The following is a 20,424-nucleotide window of genomic DNA, read 5'->3' as shown; positions in this document are numbered from 1 at the left end:
GTGTTTACTTAAACTTATGGCTTGACCTTTTTTTGGGTTCATAAACATTTTATTCTTATCTGTTATTATGTTTATGTTGTAACTTCATGTACTGACACGTTCCATGACCTTGGAGATTTGCTCCTCAATTTGGTCCTATGGAACTTGACGTGTAAATAAATAAATAAATGACTTACTGTGCTTTTGTTCACTGCCAGGTCTCCATACGCATCCTGCAAGCACCTATGAATGTCTGCAATGCTCTGGTTTTCTTCCAAAAGAAACTCAATGACAGCTCTCTCCTTGGAACATACCTCTATTACAGACACAATTTTGAAGGCTATATGTAACACCATCACCTGCCCGAACTTCAGGAAACTGTAGATGCTGAAGCAGCAATATTCCACGATGTCCCACAACAAGTTCCGCATTTTTTTAACCAAAGCTGACTGAGGAAAAACATGTTGCATTATTTGTTATTTGTTATTTACTGAGCGTCCATTTTATCATATACAATGATATAGGAGTTGTCATGTATATGAGTTTGTAATTATACAATAAATTAATAACATAGGCCCACAGTGGTAAAACATATATAAATATATATCTCATGCAGCGTATAGTAGAGAATAACAAAACAAACAATAATTAATTATTTATAGTGCATACTATTTTAATACATTTGTTTTTAAGATATGACTTATCATTATCATTGGCCACTATGAATAACAGAACAAACAATAATTAATTAATTATAGTGTGTACAGGCAGACTCTTTTAATACATTTGTTCAAATATGAATTATCATTATCATTGACCACTATGTCACTATGTTCTGAAAATCCCTGTACTCTGTAACACTTAAAAACATTCTCTTAATAATATTTTTTAAGCTCATTTTTAAAAATGTAAAACTTTTCTGTCTTTTTGATGCTTAAGGGAAGAGCACTAGAAAGGATTTTGGGGTGATATATTGCACTTTTGTGATACTGGGCTGTTTTGTGTGTTTCTCTGTGGAAATCATTCCTGTGTCTTGTTGGGTAGTCATGGCACTCACTATTTAAAGAAGAATTGGGGGTGAGATTTGAAAAAACAGATACTTTTGTAGATATATAAAGATGGAAGTGACATTGTTTGAAATTCTTTGAAAATTTCCCTGCAGGGCTCTCTTGGTGCAGCCCCTTTCATTATTCTTAATGCTCATTTTTGAATAATGAATGACCGGTTTGCCAGACTTGAATTACCCCAAAATGAGACACCATACCACAATAGACTATGCACAAGAGCATAATAAGCACATATTACTGTTTTTTCACTTTCACTGCAGCAGTTTTTCAGCATTCTGAGTATATAGCAGCATTTACTTAGCTTTTTATTGAGCATTTCAATATGTCTATCCCACTCATCTAACCAGATACCTAAAAATTTTGTGTTTGAAGTTTGTAAAAGCTTCTGTTCATCAAGTTTCAAAACTATATTGGCCTTTACTTTATTTGATACTTGGCTGAAATTCATCCATACTATTTTTTTCTCATTTACAAACAAACAGTTATCTCTAAACCATTTTCCTGCTTCTTCTTTTGTTATTTCTACTTTGTGTTGCAAGTCAGTCTCATTTTGAGCTTTAATAAAAAGACTTGTATCGTCCGCATACAATACAGCATTAGCTAGTGTTAAACAGTTTGGTAGGTCATTTACGAAAATCAAGAACAAGAGGGGTCCCAGCACAGAACCTTGTGGCACTCCATTACTAACTTTCTTATATTCTGAAAAGTAAGAGGTTCCTTCATGAACTATTTCTACTTTCTGATATCTGTTGGATAGGTATGATTTAAACCAGCTGTAAACAGTACCATGTACACCCTACAAAAATCTAAAAAGCTCTTCCCTCTTTACCTGAGAAAGAAACTTGTACAAACACTTATACTTCCAATTATTGATTACAGTGGTTATATCCTGCAAGCAAGGGTGCCCATACAGAGGGGAAAGTGGGGAACACACCCCTCTCCCTCTACCTCTCAAAGAAAGGATAAAACATAGAGTGCTCAGGTGTTTTTCTTTCAAGAAATTGCTTTAAAAGTCAATATTACACAAGTTTTTAACAGGTTCAGAACTGGAACTTTTTATGGCTATTTAAAAGTCACTATTCATCTTCCAAAATATTAAAAATACTCCATACCCCTAGTTGTAGCCCCCCCCCCCTCCCCCAAATGCAAACTATCATGTGGGTGCTCCTGCCTGCAAGACCTTTCTCAGGACAGCTTAAAAGCTTATTGCACCTGGAACTTATGAATGCCTGTGTTCATTATAACTGTGATGATATTCAACTCTTTGATCATATTTCATAATCATATGCACAGCTATTTTGGATGTGTGCAGACAAGCGCAGATATTTCCATGCCCTCTGCCTCCTCTACTGTCTTATCAATGAACATTGCACCTCATATCGCTCCTTGATCTTAAGCCTCTTGTCTGAACAACATAGCAGAAACACCCACTCCCATAGGACCAAACTCCTTTCTGTTCCACTCTAGCGGTCATCAATTTCTTGAAATCCTTCTCAGTAGCAGGAACCCAACTTTGGAATAACCTCCCATATTATATTAAAGAACTGAATATCTCCAGCTTCATAAGACAGTTGACAACACATTTACTAAAGCAAGAATAAGGATTACCATTGTCCCTGCTTGAACTTGTTACTCTTGTACATTGATTTTACCAGTATTCTTAGTTGATGCTTTTCTTCTTCTTCTTCTTCTTCTTCTGTGGCTCTACAACTCATGATGAGTCTTGGCCTCTACAACTATTTCCTTCCATTGATGCCAGTTCCTTGTTAGCATTTTCCAGTTCCTGTAACCCATCTTCCGAATGTCTTCTATGACTCTGTCCTCCCATCTAGTTTTTGGTTGACTACATGCTCTCCATGTTGGGAATCTAAATCATGTGTGTTTATTCTCATCTTCATTACAGTTGATAATCAGCACGACATGTACCTATAACTACCTGTCCCAAAAATGGATGATCGTTCATTTGAATGAGAATAGGTGTAATTACAAATGCATGCAACTAGGAAAATTGAGGTGGAAGTTCTGAGTTTGACTTCACAGTAGCAGATTGGGAAGACAGTTGAATGTACTCTTTGAAGCCAGCTGTGGTGCTGACAGTGTCATGACACCATGTCACCACTCTTGGCTGTGCATCCCTAGACATGCAGCAATATGATTGGGACTTTCAAATTCAAGCATAGGGACACCATCTTATAAATTTTAGCCATTGAATGGAATGGAAAATTTTAAGCCTATAGAGCACTGCATTGTCTCTCCTGTACTCTGATTGGTGGAGACACTTGCTATTACTAGTAAACTCATGTTCCTCTCTGAATGCAGAGGCAAGGCAGTTTAGATTTTAAACAGAACTTACTGGGGTGTGAATGAGATGAGTCACAGTGAACAGATACTGCTCCATGGGCAATAAGTATGATGTGCTGCTTCTGTGATTTTTGAAAGGGAACTAGTTTGATTTTGGGTTATTATTCTCTATAATGAGTACACATCATTACCAGGAGCAGTGTGGGAGTCTTGCAAGTGATGATTTTAGTATAGTTTTAGATAAATTCATGTGGGACTAAACTTTAACTGGTCATGATTCACTTCATCTATTGTGTGCCCAGTTAACTTTCATAATTCTTTTTGCTGTCAGTCACAAGTCAAATTTGCCAATTCATTTATTAATCAAAACTGGTGAACTTTGCTTTTCATTTCTCAGTAAGTTTGAATATTTGTATGTGAGCAGCTTCACATCCATGTTGTGTTTCCTAAATCCATCCAATCCTACACTCCTGGAAATGGAAAAAAGAACACATTGACATCGGTGTGTCAGACCCACCATACTTGCTCCGGACACTGCGAGAGGGCTGTACAAGCAATGATCACACGCACAGCACAGCGGACACACCAGGAACCGCAGTGTTGGCCGTCGAATGGCGCTAGCTGCGCAGCATTTGTGCATCGCCGCCGTCAGTGTCAGCCAGTTTGCCGTGGCATACGGAGCTCCATCGCAGTCTTTAACACTGGTAGCATGCCGCGACAGCGTGGACGTGAACTGTATGTGCAGTTGACGGACTTTGAGCGAGGGCGTATAGTGGACATGCGGGAGGCCGGGTGGACGTACCGCCAAATTGCTCAACACATGGGGCGTGAGGTCTCCACAGTACATCGATGTTGTCGCCAGTGGTCGGCGGAAGGTGCACGTGCCCGTCGACCTGGGACCGGACCGCAGCGACGCACGGATGCACGCCAAGACCGTAGGATCCTACGCAGTGCCGTAGGGGACCACATCGCCACTTCCCAGCAAATTAGGGACACTGTTGCTCCTGGGGTATCGGCGAGGACCATTCGCAACCGTCTCCATGAAGCTGGGCTATGGTCCCGCACACCGTTAGGCCGTCTTCCGCTCACGCCCCAACATCGTGCAGCCCGCCTCCAGTGGTGTCGCGACAGGCATGAATGGAGGGACGAATGGAGACGTGTCGTCTTCAGCGATGAGAGTCGCTTCTGCCTTGGTGCCAATGATGGTCGTATGCGTGTTTGGCGCCGTGCAGGTGAGCGCCACAATCAGGACTGCATACGACCGAGGCACACGGGGCCAACACCCGGCATCTTGGTGTGGGGAGCGATCTCCTACACTGGCCGTACACCACTGGTGATCGTCGAGGGGACACTGAATAGTGCATGGTACATCCAAACCGTCATCGAACCCATCATTCTACCATTCCTAGACCGGCAAGGGAACTTGCTGTTCCAACAGGACAATGCACGTCCGCATGTATCCCGTGCCACCCAACGTGCTCTAGAAGGTGTAAGTCCAATTCCCTGGCCAGCAAGATCTCCGGATCTGTCCCCCATTGAGCATGTTTGGGACTGGATGAAGCGTCGTCTCACGCAGTCTGCACGTCCAGCATGAACGCTGGTCCAACTGAGGCGCCAGGTGGAAATGGCATGGCAAGCCGTTCCACAGGACTACATCCAGCATCTCTACGATTGTCTCCATGGGCGAATAGCAGTCTGCATTGCTGCGAAAGGTGGATATACACTGTACTAGTGCCGACATTGTGCATGCTCTGTTGCCTGTGTCTATGTGCCTGTGGTTCTGTCAGTGTGATCATGTGATGTATCTGACCCCAGGAATGTGTCAATAAAGTTTCCCCTTCCTGGGACAATGAATTCACGGTGTTCTTATTTCAATTTCCAGGAGTGTAGCTGACAGATGGTCACTGATATGTTATTAACATTCACTCATATAGAACCATAGAATTAATATTATTATGTGTGTTCCATGTAATTGCAGTTTCTGGAGTATGCTCCATCTGATAAATAAATTTTCATTATGCACCTACTTAGTTCATTAAATTTCACATAAACGAGCATAATGGCATGCTTTCCATTCTCCTGTAATCTCTGACCTCATGTATCCTGTGAGAGAAAATTACTTGAAATGTTCAGTAAAGCATAAACTTTTATCAGTCATTTTGCAGTACACTAATTAAATTTCTGTTGTGCAGTTTTCCCTTAGCTTATAAATTAGGAATAATACTCCATTAGCATTCAGGGAACTCCAGACTGTTTCACACTCAAGACCAGGTAGATAATGTTAAATATGGTATTTGTGCAGCTGATAGCTCCCAGCTACAAAAAGTCCTTGCTGCAAGGTGAAAGACAGACCCACTACAAGACAAAACAGGGGGGGACTACTTTTATCTGGTGATGCCCAGCAGGCTGTATTAGACACCATGGATGTTTTGGTAAGCATTAGATGCTAGTAAAAAATGTTATAAATAATTCAGTTTATGTACATAAGTAGTGTCATAACTATGAAATTTTCCTTAGAGATTTTCTCTTATGGTTACCTTGCAGTTTATGTGTTGCAATATTATCTGTGTTGTGCTTTTCTGTGTTGATTATCTTGTAATGTTACAAGCAGCTAGTCTGACTGGCAGAGGACAGACTGAATCTAGTAGATTGACTGTGGGCTGGCATGAATGCCCGTTGGAACAGCAAGCTGTCAGAATGACTGTGACAGGTGAACTGAGTGCAGGTAAAGGTGGCTAGCAAGTCATGAGGACCAGCAGTCATGAAGATTTTTTAGGGCAGGGATTAGCAAAGATAGAGGATCTGTGACTTAAAATATCCTCAATAATATAATTTTAAAAAAAATACATAAATGCCTTGCAAGGATGCTAGAAAGAAACTAATGACAGCTTTGGAACTACAGCAATGGGACGAGCTCATAAATCAGTGTCTGAAGCTTTAATAGTTAGGAAGTTAGTAACATTATTACCATTACTGTTTATAACAAATTGTTACAACTGAATTCATCAAGAAAGTCACACATACGATACATCAGATGGAAGAGTGTAATGCCACCAATATAATGAATGATTACCTTATAGTTAAACTAATGTTAAAAATGTTATAAATAATTCAGTTTATTTACATAAGTAGTGTCATAACTATGGAATTCTCCTTAGAGATGCAAATGATTTTATCAGCATTAGTTTCCTTCTTTAATATCTCAATAACTTTCAGTGTATATTTAATTTTAATTTCGATTTATAAGATAGATGACGTCAGTGTTTTCACTTGAGTGCATGATGTCATGATTTATGTATGACATTTGTTTCAAAATTTTTGAAATAATGCATAATTAATTTTATTATGAGGTAACAGGTTGACTGCAGAGATTTTCTATGTGTTTTATCATAAATATTTATGTGGAATTATTGAGAAAATTATGAATGGTGCTCAGGATGAAAGTATCTTCACTGAACCGAGGAGAGTTCATGTGACTAAACCTTTAAACAAGTGTGCAAGGCAGAGGTCAAGCTCTCTGGTCTGTCTTCTTGCATCTGGACTTTTTTGGTGAGGGATTTTGTCTTCATTTTGTCCGGAGTCAGTAAAGCTGTGGGCAGTGTGTCTGTTGTTAATTATGCTTTCATGTAGCAGTAGGCCTACACATGTGATAATTCATAAATCACAGGACTCTGATTTCAATCTTTAGAGGCAGTTTAGTTAGTGAAAAATTCTTGCATGAGTGACTTAAGTTCATTGAGAGATAGATCTGGTTTCTTGAGGGTTTATTGCACTGACACACTTTATTATTTAGCACATGCTGCTGGATGGAAATACTGTGCCTGCACAAAGCATTTCTAAAATTTTGCACTGCCAATAGATACTGTGTTATTCAATGAGTTATTTGTATGTGGCCAACATTCACATATAATGTGCATTTAAGAAAAATAAGAGGGATTTGTATCAAAGTTCAAAACCATCTGTTTTGAGTAATATCGTTGTCCTTCAGTATTTCAACCAACAGAGCCTACCACAGTTCATCCTTTATTAAATTATCCGCTAATGTGTCTCACTGCTAGTATACACTGATCAGCCAGAACTTTATGACCACTGACCTACTATTGATACAAACTCATCCAGGTATTAGTAGTATTCCTTGGCAAGGAATGACTGCTAGTCATACACATGCATGGTGCTTTTACTATCAGTAAGTGTGCTCTCCGTGTGTGGAGTGGGGAGGGTGGGCAATCTATCTGAGTTTAACTGAGGGCAGTTTGTGATGTCCCAGAGACTTTGCATAAAGCATTTTGGAAACTGCATGACTTGTCAGGTATTTGAGGAATGCTGTGGTGAGTGTCTTGAACACATGGTGAAACCACGTCCAGACGTCGTGGGGTTGTGCAGCTATCTCTCATCATAGTGTCGTCGTAACTGCCGTCTGTGTCATGTCTGCTGTGCAGTGAGCTACATTAATTTAAATATTAACTGTATTTTTCTTACTTGTCACTTCTTCTTCCATGTGGTTTTGCTTTTAGGAAGCTTTAATTGTCGAGTGCTAGTAATAGTGTTCCATAGATTTCGTGTTTGTTTTGAATACAGTCAGAGAGAGTCCCTTTAGTCAGCCATAGTGCCAGTAGTGTCAGTGTCATCGTAACTGCTGTCTGCTTCACAGCAAGCTACGTTAATTTAAGTATTAACTGTATTTTTCTTACTTGTCACTTCTTCTTCTGTGTGTTTTTTCTTTTAGGAAGCTTTAATTGCCGAGTGCTGGTAATAGTGTTCCATAGATTTCGTGTTTGTTTTTAATACAGTCAGAGAGAGTCCCTTTAGTCAGCCATTGTACCAGTAGTGCTAGTGTTTGTTTTCAATCTACAGTAAATTGATTTCTTAGGATGGACAGGATGTGTGACTGCTGTGTACGGACGCAGGAGGAGCTAGCCACTGTTTGCGAACAGCTGAATGTGTTGATGGCCTCGGTCAGCTGTCTTCAGGCTGCTGCCTCGGAGTGTAGCGGCAGTGGGGGGGGGGGGGGGGGTCTGGTGCGTCACATGGTACACCCCAGGTGTTACATGCTTCACCCACTGTCCCTGCTGTCAAGACATCTTCGCGGGTACCGGGCGTGGTTGGGCCACCCTCTCCCCAAGGGGAGTGGCGGGTGCAGTGGCGTTCGCAGCGCAAGAGGCGGAGGGTCAATGTGGAGACTGGCCGTGTGGCATCGCCCGCTCTGCCTGTGAATGGACATGTGGCCGCTCCTTCAGCAAGGTCCAAGCAGGCACACAGGGGGAGGGGTTTATTAGTTATTGGGAGCTCCAACGTTAGACAGGTGATGGAGCCCCTTAGGGAAATAGCGGAAAGGTTGGGGAAGAAGGCCTGTGTTCACTCTGTCTGCTTGCCGGGGGGGTCTCATCCGAGATGTGGAGGAGGCCCTGCCGGCGGCGATAGAGAGCACTGGGTGCGCCCGACTGCAGATTGTTGCTCATGTCGGCACCAATGACTCCTGCCGTCTGGGTTCAGAGGTCATCCTCAGTTCATACAGGCAGTTGGCGGAATTGGTGAAGGCGGAAAGCCTTGCTCGTGGGGTGAAATCTGAGCTAACTATTTGTAGTATCGTTCCCAGAACCGATCGCGGTCCTCTGGTTTGGAGCCGAGTAGAAGGCTTAAACCAGAGGCTCAGACGATTCTGTGGAGATCTGGGGTGCAAATTTCTCGGCCTCCGCTATCGGGTGGAGAAATGTAGGGTCCCCCTGAATAGGTCAGGTGTACACTACACACCGGAAGTGGCTAAAAGGGTAGCAGAGTACATGTGGAGTGCACATGTGGGTTTTTTAGGTTAGAGAATTCCCTCCCTAGGCCCGACAAGATGCCTCCTGAGACGCGGCAAGGTAGGAGTAGGCAAAATGCAACAGGGAATAACAATATTAATGTGCTAAGAGTAACCTGCAGGAGCATCTATAGAAAGGTCCCAGAACTGCTCTCATTAATAAATGGTCACAATGCCCATATAGTACTAGGGACAGAAAGTTGGCTGAAACCAGATGTAAACAGTAATGAAATCCTAAACTCAGATTGGAATGTATACCGCAGAGACAGGCTGGACAGTGAAGGGGGAGGCATGTTTATAGTGATAAGAAGTGCAATAGTATCAAAGGAAATTGACGGAGATCTGAAATGTGAAATAATTTGGGTGAAGGTCATGGTTAAAGCAGGCTCAGACATGGTAATTGGATGTCTCTATAGGCCCCCTGGCTCAGCAGCTGTTGTGGCTGAGCACCTGAAGGATAATTTGGAAAATATTTCGAGTAGATTTCCCCACCATGTTATAGTTCTGGATGGAGATTTTAATTTGCGGGATATAGACTGGGAGGCTTGAACGTTCATAACGGGTGGCAGGGACAAAGAATCCAGTGAAATTTTTTTAAGTGCTTTATCTGAAAACTACCTTGAGCAGTTAAGCAGAAAACCGACTCATGGCGATAATATATTAGACCTTCTGTGACAAGCAGACCCGAACTATTTGAAACAGTTAACGCAGAACAGGGAATCAGCGATCATAAAGTGGTTACTGCATCGATGATTTCAGCCATAAATAGAAATATTAAAAAAGGTAGGAAGATTTTTCTGATTAGCAAAAGTGACAAAAAGCAGATTACAGAGTACCTGATGGCTCAACACAAAAGTTTTGTCTCAAGTACAGATAGTGTTGAGGATCAGTGGACGAAGTTCAAAACCATCGTACAATATGCGTTAGATGAGTATGTGCCAAGCAAGATTGTAAGAGATGGAAAAGAGCCACCGTGGTACAACAACTGAGTTAGAAAACTTCTGCGGAAGCAAAGGGAACTTCACAGCAAACATAAACATAGCCAAAGCCTTGCAGACAAACAAAAATTATGCAAAGTGGAATGTAGTGTGAGGAGGGCTATGCGAGAGGCGTTCAATGAATTCGAAAGTAAAGTTCTATGTACTGATTTGGCAGAAAAACCTAAGAAATTTTGGTCTTATGTCAAAGCGGTAGGTGGGTCAAAACAAAATGTCCAGACACTCTGTGACCAAAATGGTACTGAAACAGAGGATGACAGACTTAAGGCCGAAATACAAAATGTCTTTTTCCAAAGCTGTTTCACAGAGGAAGACTGCACTGTAGTTCCTTCTCTAGATTGTTGCACAGATGACAAAATGGTAGATATCGAAATAGATGACAGAGGGATAGAGAAACAATTAAAATGGCTCAAAAGAGGAAAGGCCGCTGGACCTGAAGGGATACCAGTTCAATTTTACACAGAGTACGCGAAGGAACTTGCCCCCCTTCTTGCAGTGGTGTACCGTAAGTCTCTAGAAGAGCATAGCGTTCCAAAGGATTGGAAAAGGGCACAGGTCATCCCAGTTTTCAAGAAGGGACGTCGAACAGATGTGCAGAACTATAGACCTATATCTCTAACGTTGATCAGTTGTAGAATTTTGGAACACGTATTATGTTCGAGTATAATGACTTTTCTGGACACTAGAAATCTACTCTGTAGGAATCAGCATGGGTTTCGAAAAAGACGGTCGTGTGAAACCCAGCTCGCGCTATTTGTCCAAGAGACTCAGAGGGCCATAGACACGGGTTCACAGGTAGATGCCATGTTTCTTGACTTCCGCAAGGCGTTCGATACAGTTCCCCACAGTCATTTAATGAACAAAGTAAGAGCATGTGGACTATCAGACCAATTGTGTGATTGGATTGAAGAGTTCCTAGATAACAGAATGCAGCATGTCATACTCAATGGAGAGAAGTCTTCCGAAGTAAGAGTGATTTCAGGTGTGCCGCAGGGGAGTGTCATAGGACCGTTGCTATTCACAATATACATAAATGACCTTGTGGATGACATCGGAAGTTCACTGAGGCTTTTTGCAGATGATGCTGTGGTGTATCGAGAAGTTGTAACAATGGAAAATTGTACTGAAATGCAGGAGGATCTGCAGCGAATTGACGCATGGTGCAGGGAATGGCAATTGAATCTCAGTGTAGACAAGTGTAATGTGCTGCAAATACATAGAAAGATAGATCCCTTATCATTTAGCTAAAAAATAGCAGATCAGCAACTGGAAGCAGTTAATTCCATAAGTTATCTGGGAGTACGCATTAGGAGTGATTTAAAATGGAATGATCACATTAAGTTGATCGTTGGCAAAGCAGATGCCAGACTGAGATTCATTGGAAGAATCCTAAGGAAATGCAATCCGAAAACAAAGGAAGTAGGTTACAGTATGCTTGTTCGCCCGCTGCTTGAATACTGCTCAGCAGTGTTGGATCCGTACCAGATAGGGTTGATAGAAGAGATAGAGAAAATCCAACGGAGAGCACTGTGCTTTGTTACAGGATCATTTAGTAATCGCGAAAGCATTACTGAGATGATAGATAAACTCCAGTGGAAGACTCTGCAGGAGAGACGCTCAGTAGCTCGGTATGGGCTTTTGTTGAAGTTTCGAGAACATACCTTCACCGAAGAGTCAAGCAGTATATTGCCCTTCTATGTATATTTTGCGAAGAGACCAAGAGGATAAAATCAGAGAGGTTAGAGCCCACACAGAAGCATACCAGCAATCCTTCTTTCCATGAACAATACGAGACTGGAATAGAAGGGAGAACCAGTAGAGGTATTCAAGGTACCCTCCGCCACACACCGTCAGGTGGCTTGCAGAGTATGGATGTAGATGTAGATGTAGATGTAGATGTAGATGTCAGATATTGTAGGCTGGGCAGACAGGTAAAACAGGACAAGCTGTGAACTTTGGCAGAAATGACATCAGACTTAAGTGCTGGGAAGAGTACAAGTGTGTCTAAATACAAGGTGCACCAAACACTCCTAACAATGGGCCTCTGCAGCTGACAACACATGCAAGTGCCAATTTTAACACCACACCATCGGCAACCACAGCTAAACTGGACATGTAACCATTGGCACTGGGCATTGGCACAGTGGCAGAGTGTAGCACAGTCTGATGAATCCCAGTACCTTCTTCATCATGCTAGTGGAAGGGTGCAAATCCGTCGTCTTCCAGAGGAACACCTCCTTGACAGCTGTACTGACGGAGACAAGATGATAGCAGGCTCATTATGCTCTGGGGAACATTCACATGGGCATCCATTGGCCTAGTGAAGCTTGTGCAAGAAACCATGATGACCATGGGGTATCATACACTGGCTGCAGACCACATACACCCATTCATGATAATCATGTTTCCCGATGGCTGTGGCATTTTTCACCAAGTTAAAGTGCCATTTCACAAGGCCAGGAGTGTGGTGGAGTGGTTTGAAGAACACAGTGGTGAGTTCCAATTGATGTGCTGGAACAAAATCTAACACATCTCGAATGTCACTGAATGGGGCATTAGAGCTAATTGCCCATCTCCCCGGAATTTATGGGAATTAGGTGACTTGTGTGTGCAAATGTGGTGCCAACTTCCTCCATCAATCTACCAATGCCTCATTGCTTTCACCCCATGACACTTCACTGTTGTTATCCCTGCCAAAGGTGGATGCACAGGCAATTAGGTAGATGGTCATAATGTTCTGGCTGATCAGAGTTAGTGAGTGACTAATTAGTAGAGGTTGTGGCTTGTAAAATTCTATATTTTTGTTTTAGTCACTTGTCTGTATTATCTTATAGTGCAGAAATTATTTTTATAGTCATGAACAAAATAATATCTGTTGAGATTTAAATTTTCCTTGGTCAAATGGAAATAATGGCCAAACCAAGAGCAGTGTATAGGAGAATTAAGAACAACACCTCATTTACATTTTTAACTTATTTTGCAATGTTGAACAAAGGCTTTCAAGTTACAATAGAGGGACATATAACATTAGCTGTGAGTTCTCTATTCTGTGAATGTTAGCAGTGAGTGATTCAATGCCCCAACTGTGTGACATAAGCAACATTGTTGTTGCAGGTGACAATAAATGACAGGACATCAGAATTTTATAAAGTGTCAATGCTCAGACACTGGTTTCTGAGAGCAGTATATGATCTAATTTACGAACATTTTGGTAATGAAAGGGATTGCGATTCAGTTAATATGATAAATAGGGCAGAGAAGTGCTACTGAAGAGTTATTACTTAAAGAGAAAGAGTGGCCAGAAAAAATTGCATTGAAGAACCAGGGAACTAGGAACAAGGAATGCTAAACATAGTGAGAAGCCCATTATGAATGATAACATCAACACTAAGAAGTCCCCTCAGGTAGTTAAAGGGATGCAAGCATTAACAAGCGAATATCTTGTGCACGCGTCTGTTGAACGAGTGCCAATTTCCCAGATGACTGACTTGATTGCAGTTCAGGCCCTAATTGAAGAAATGAATGCTGGGTATAGAGGACAATTACAACAGTTCAACAAAGAGAATCATAAGCATTTACAGAAACTAACAGAGTTAAGGAAATAATATATTTTGAATATGGGGTCACAATTTGTAGAACAAGGTAAAATTATTTAGAGATCAGCTGCAAACTTTGATTTGCCTTATGAAGCTGAGGAAGAGTATGGACAATCTGTGAAACAGAAACTAGAAGGCATAACAAATTAGAAGATAATGAAAAAAAAAGAAGTAAAATCAGATAGTGTTGCACTTCAGAAAAGATTAGAAAACATTCAAATGCCACAAACTGAATTCAGAGAAAAGAGAAATGTTAATAATGAATGGCAAGCCATACTGAATGAGCGACTTTCTTGGACAACAGCAGCCCTGGAGGAACAGTTATCAGAAAGGGAAGTTGAAGCCAACACATTAGTGGATTAGATTAGGCTACTGACCTTGTTTATGGAAGAGTCTGTGCAGTCTTACTGAATGGGGTATGAGCAGTCCATTTCATTTGCTAAAGAGGGTGTGAAGCTAAAGAATGAAGATGAATGCCACAAGAAATTTGTGTCCTTAATGAATTTTTTGGTGTATGCAGATCCAACAGGAAATTTACATCCAGATGTCTGGATAACTAAGTTCCAAGAGACATTAACACCCTCCTGGTCTGACTCCTTGAAAATATGATTTACTTTGGCATGTATACTCACTGAGGCTGTGATATCTCATTACACAGAGTAGTTTACAACCTTTGAACAATTTATGGATGCCTTTTTGAATGAGTATTGGGCACAGCCAATGCAAGAGAAGGTGAAGCAGGGAATATTAACAATAAGAAGATTTAATGACCAAAGAAGACAGAGTTTGGTGCAGTACTGTAAGGAGTTTGTCAACCAAAATAAGTTTTTAGATCAGCCATACATTCAACAAGAGCTTATCACAATTTGTCTTATGAAGTCGCCCAGTCTCATACAATATGACATCTTCACTCCCCTACAAGAACTGACTGTACATTAGGTCTTTCAAATGCTTACTCAAGGCTCTAGGTAGTGTTACTAGCACTGAAGTGTGTGAGTGAGCTTCCTATCCTTCAGTGAGGCATAGAACTCACCAGCCTAGTTACATATTTGTGTACTTTCTGGTGATGCAACCTGAAAGGGCGAATGGTTTCCACCAGGTGTAACTAACCCCATGTAAGCAAAATGGACAAACTACATCTACATCTACATATATACTCCACTAGCCACCGAGCGGTGTGTGGCGGAGGGCACTATTCATGCCAAAGTCATATTTCCCCCCCTCTGTTCCACTCTTGGAGGGAAAAATGACTGTCTGAATGCCTCAGTAGAAGCTCTAATTTCCCTTATCTTTGAATGGTGATCATTGTGCAATTTGAAAGTTGGTGGTAATAATGTATGCTCTACATCCTTGTTGAAGATCAGAGTTTGGAATGTAGTGAGTAGCCCCTTCCATTTAGTGTGTCATCTATCTGCAATTGTGCCCCACTTCAAACTTTCTATGAGATTTGTAATGCTCTCACAATGGCTAAATGTACTAGTCATGGATCTTGCAGCTCTTCTTTGGACCTTCTCAATCTCTTGAATCAGATCAAACTGGTAAGAGTGCCATACAGACAAACAATACTCTAAGATTGGATGAACTAAAGTATTGTAAGCAATTTCCTTTGTTGAAGGACTGCATCACTTCAGGATTCTACCAATAAATTGCCATCTAGAGTGTGCTTTACCCGTTACTTGTGTAATCTGATTGTTCCATTTGAGATCATTTTGTGTAGTCACTTCCAGATACTTGATGAATATTACCGCTTCCAAAGACAGGGCATTTATTTTGTACTCATACATTAATGGGGATTTTTGCTTTGTTATACACAGTAGGTTATGCTTACTAATATTGAGAGATAACAGCCAGTCATTAAACTACACATTTATTTTCTGAAAATCCTCACTGACTTGTTCACAACTTTCATGTGATACTACATTCCTGTAGACTACAGCATCAGCAAACAGTCTAATGCCTCTGTGAATACCATCAATCAGATCATTTATGTAAATTATAAAAAGCAGCAGACCTATTACACTACCCTGGGGCATGCCTGATCCCATGCTTGTTTCTGCTGAAGTCTCCCCATTCAGGACGACTGCTCTCTGTCTGTTAGAAAATTTTCTATTTAACTACATAAGTCATCGGATAGACTGTAAGTGTGCTCTTTTTGGAGCAAGCAACAGTATGGGACTGAGTCAAATGCCTTTTGAAAGTCGAGGAATATGACATCAACCTGGGAGCCAGTATCTAGAGCCTGTTGTATATCATGCACAAAGAGGGCCAATTGTGTCTAGTGTTTCCTAAAACTGTGCTGATTTATGCAGATGATGTTCTCAGAGTCTAGAAAGGTCATTACGTCTGAACACAAAATATGTTCCATGATTCTACAACAAATCAGTATCAGTGAAATTGGCTGGTAATTATGTGCATTCAATTTTATACTCTTTTTATAGTTTGGTATGACCTGGGCCTTCTTCCTCTGTTCCAATGATCTCTGATAGATGATGGTTAAGAATGGTACTATATTTGTAGCATAGTCAACACAAAATCTTATGGGGATACTGTCTGCGCCAGATAATGACCATGTGTAAGACGTAATTCAATGAGCTTTTGGAGTGACTGTAAGAGTACCTTGTATGATACTTTGCATTTATCTAAGTTGAGTGTTTCATATGTATAATTAGTGAGTTTGTTACAATTTTCTTCCTTTTCTTCATTCCTGGGAATACTCTATCAGTTATTTGTATGTACACACATCAAAAAAAGTTTTGCATCACCTCAGTTTTGAGAGTTCCAGAACCTGTACAGAAAATTGAAGTAGAGATCAACATAAACATTATTTCCACCATTTTTATTGCTCATGAAAACCACACATTGCATGTTGTACCACCATGCAGCAAGATCTTCAGAGTTGGTGGTCCAGATTGTACGCACTGGTACCTCTAATACCCTGTAGCACATCCTCTTGTACTGATGCATGCCTGCATTTGTCGTGGCATACTATCCACAAGTTCATCAAGGCACTGTTGGTCCAAATTGTCCCACTCCTCAACGGTGATTCAGTGTAGATCCCTCAGAGTGGTTGGAGGGTCACATCATCCACAAAAAGACCTTTTCAATCTATCCCACGCATGTTCAATAGGGTTCATGTCTGGAGAACATGCTGGCCACTCTAGATGAGCGATCTCATTATCCTGAAGGAAGTCATTCACTAGGTGTGCACGATGGGGGTGCAAATTCTCATACATGAAGATGAATGCCTCGCCAATATGCTGCTGATATAGTTACACTATCAGTCGGAGGATGGCATTCATGTGTTGTACAGCCGTTACAGCACCTTCCATGACCACCAGCGGCATACGTCGGCCCCACTTAATGACACCCCAAAACAGCAGGGAACCTCCACCTTGCTGCACTCACTGGATAGTGTGTCCAAGGCATCCAGCCTGACTGGGTTGCCTCCAAACATGTCTCTGACAATTGTCTGACTGAAGTCATATGTGACACTCATCGGTGAAGAGAACGTGATGCCAATCCTGAGCAGTCCATTTGGCATGTTGTTGGGCCCATCTGTACAATGCTTCATGGTGTCATGGTTGCAAAGATGGACCTCGCCATGAATGTTGGGAGTGAAGTTGTGCATCATGCAGCCTATTTCACACAGTTTGAGTCGTAACACAACATCCTATGACTGCCCAAAAAGCATTATTCAACATGGTGGCGTTGTTGACAGGTTTCCTCCAAGCCATAATCCGTAGCTAGTTGTCATCCACTGCAGTAGTAGTCCTTGGGCAACCTGAGCGAGGCATGTCATCAACAATTCCTGTCTCTCTGTATCTCCTCCATGTCCGAACAACATTGCTTTGGTGCAGTCTGAGACGCCTGGACACTTCCCTTGTTTGAGCCCTACCTGGCACAAAGTAACAATGCAGATGCTATTGAACCACAGTATTGACCATCTAAGCATGGTTGAACTATGGACAACATGAGCTGTTTGCCTCCTATCTGGAAGAATGACTGGAACTGATCAGCTGTCAGACCCCCTTCGTCTAATAGGCACTGCTCATACATGGTTGTTTTCATCTTTGGGGCGGGTTTAGTGACATCTCTGAACAGTCAAAGGGACTGTGTCTGTGTACAATATCCACAGTCAATGTCTGTCTTCAGGAGTTCTGGGAAACAGGATGATGCAAAACTTTTTTTATGTGTGTATTAGAGATTAGGCCAAGCTTAATAAATACACTCCTGGAAATGGAAAAAAGAACACATTGACACCGGTGTGTCAGACCCACCATACTTGCTCCGGACACTGCGAGAGGGCTGTACAAGCAATGATCATACGCACGGCACAGCGGACACACCAGGAACCGCGGTGTTGGCCGTTGAATGGCGCTAGCTGCGCAGCATTTGTGCACCGCCGCCGTCAGTGTCAGCCAGTTTGCCGTGGCATACGGAGCTCCATCGCAGTCTTTAACAGTGGTAGCATGCCGCGACAGCGTGGACGTGAACTGTATGTGCAGTTGATGGACTTTGAGCAAGGGCGTATAGTGGGCATGCGGGAGGCCGGGTGGACTTACCGCCGAATTGCTCAACACGTGGGGCGTGAGGTCTCCACAGTACATCGATGTTGTCGCCAGTGGTCGGCGGAAGGTGCACGTGCCCGTCGACCTGGGACCGGACCGCAGCGACGCACGGATGCACGCCAAGACCGTAGGATCCTACGCAGTGCCGTAGGGGACTGCACCGCCACTTCCCAGCAAACTGGGGACACTGTTGCTCCTGGGGTATCGGCGAGGACCATTTGCAACCGTCTCCATGAAGCTGGGCTACGGTCCCGCACACCGTTAGGCCGTCTTCCGCTCACGCCCCAACATCGTGCAGCCCGCCTCCAGTGGTGTCGCGACAGGCGTGAATGGAGGGACGAATGGAGACGTGTCGTCTTCAGCGATGAGAGTCGCTTCTGCCTTGGTGCCAATGATGGTCGTATGCGTGTTTGGCGCCGTGCAGGTGAGCGCCACAATCAGGACTGCATACGACCGAGGCACACAGGGCCAACACCCGGCATCATGGTGTGGGGAGCGATCTCCTACACTGGCCGTACACCACTGGTGATCGTCGACACTGAATAGTGCACGGTACATCCAAACCATCATCGAACCCATCGTTCTACCATTCCTAGACTGGCAAGGGAACTTGCTGTTCCAACAGGACAATGCTCGTCCGCATGTATCCCGTGCCACCCAACGAGCTCTAGAAGGTGTAAGTCAACTACCCTGGCCAGCAAGATCTCCGGATCTGTCCCCCATTGAGCATGTTTGGGACTGGATGAAGCGTCGTCTCACGCAGTCTGCACGTCCAGCACGAACGCTGGTCCAACTGAGGTGCCAGGTGGAAATGGCATGGCAAGCCGTTCCACAGGACTACATCCAGCATCTCTACGATCGTCTCCATGGGAGAATAGCAGCCTGCATTGCTGCGAAAGGTGGATATACACTGTACTAGTGCCGACTTTGTGCATGCTCTGTTGCCTGTGTCTATGTGCCAGTGGTTCTGTCAGTGTGATCATGTGATGTATCTGACCCCAGGAATGTGTCAATAAAGTTTCCCCTTCCTGGGACAATGAATTCACGGTGTTCTTATTTCAATTTCCAGGAGTGTAGATGACCATTATGAGCACTGAGATGGACCTCTGTGAGTCTACATTATCATTATGAGCACTGAGTATCTATGTTGGAGATGATCCTTTGCAAGTCACAACCTCTGAAGTTTGTTGAATTATTCCTTGGAAAAATGGAATGTGGTGACATTTGACTTGACTGTTAAGTGTTAGTTGCATTAAAGTGTGTAAAATACTGGGTATCTATGATCAGTCATTAAGAAGACTGGGACTGTTCATTAAAATTAATCTGAAATTTTTCAGTTGCTGCCTCAGGTTGCTGCAAAGACATTAAAGGGTTTGAAATGGGTTGTGAGTGTTAGCACACCATGTAATGGCCATGAAAGTGAGGGAGGAAAGGTCTCAGAGAAGGGGGATACTAATTGACAGGTTATTCTCTGGCAGTATTGAAGAAAAAACACTGGCTCCAAGCTTAACAGAGGCACTGACTGCTAGTATTGGACCCAATCCTGCAGGAACAAATGATGCTGACATTGTCCAAGCCCTCCCAGCACCAGCTACCGAGTATCAACTGCAGCCACTGAAAAGAGATTTAGGTGTAGAGCTTCAAGCACAGAGCACTAAATTAACTGGATTAGTTACTAAATTAACTGATTAAGAACAAAGATCAAGGTGTGAGGCACTAAATTAACTATGTTTGGTAACAAGATCAATGCATATAATGCCAAACTGGATGCTGATGTTCAAGAAAATACAAGAGGAGTCATCTGTACTGAATTAGAGAGTAAAAGCATGGCACAAAATTTTATGTCTACTTACTTAGGGAGCCACTACACCAAGGAACTCAATGAAAAGGAAACTATGCTTAAGGCTCACCAAACCACAAGCATTCACGCTGCATTTGAACCCATGGCTGCAGAAAGCTGAAGCACCATAGATATTCAGGATGAGCAGATAAAGGCCAAATCATGCATAACAGTGACTAGGACCACACAAGGTCACAGCACCACAAAATCATGTGAGGAGGAAGTAATTGCAGTTACATGAACTGTGAGCATGAAGAGTGTGTGCGAGCCTTTCT

The sequence above is a fragment of the Schistocerca cancellata genome, chromosome 4 (assembly GCF_023864275.1).
Source record: "Schistocerca cancellata isolate TAMUIC-IGC-003103 chromosome 4, iqSchCanc2.1, whole genome shotgun sequence".
NCBI classification, from domain to species: Eukaryota; Metazoa; Arthropoda; class Insecta; order Orthoptera; family Acrididae; genus Schistocerca; species Schistocerca cancellata.
This window is presented reverse-complemented; position numbering follows the sequence as displayed.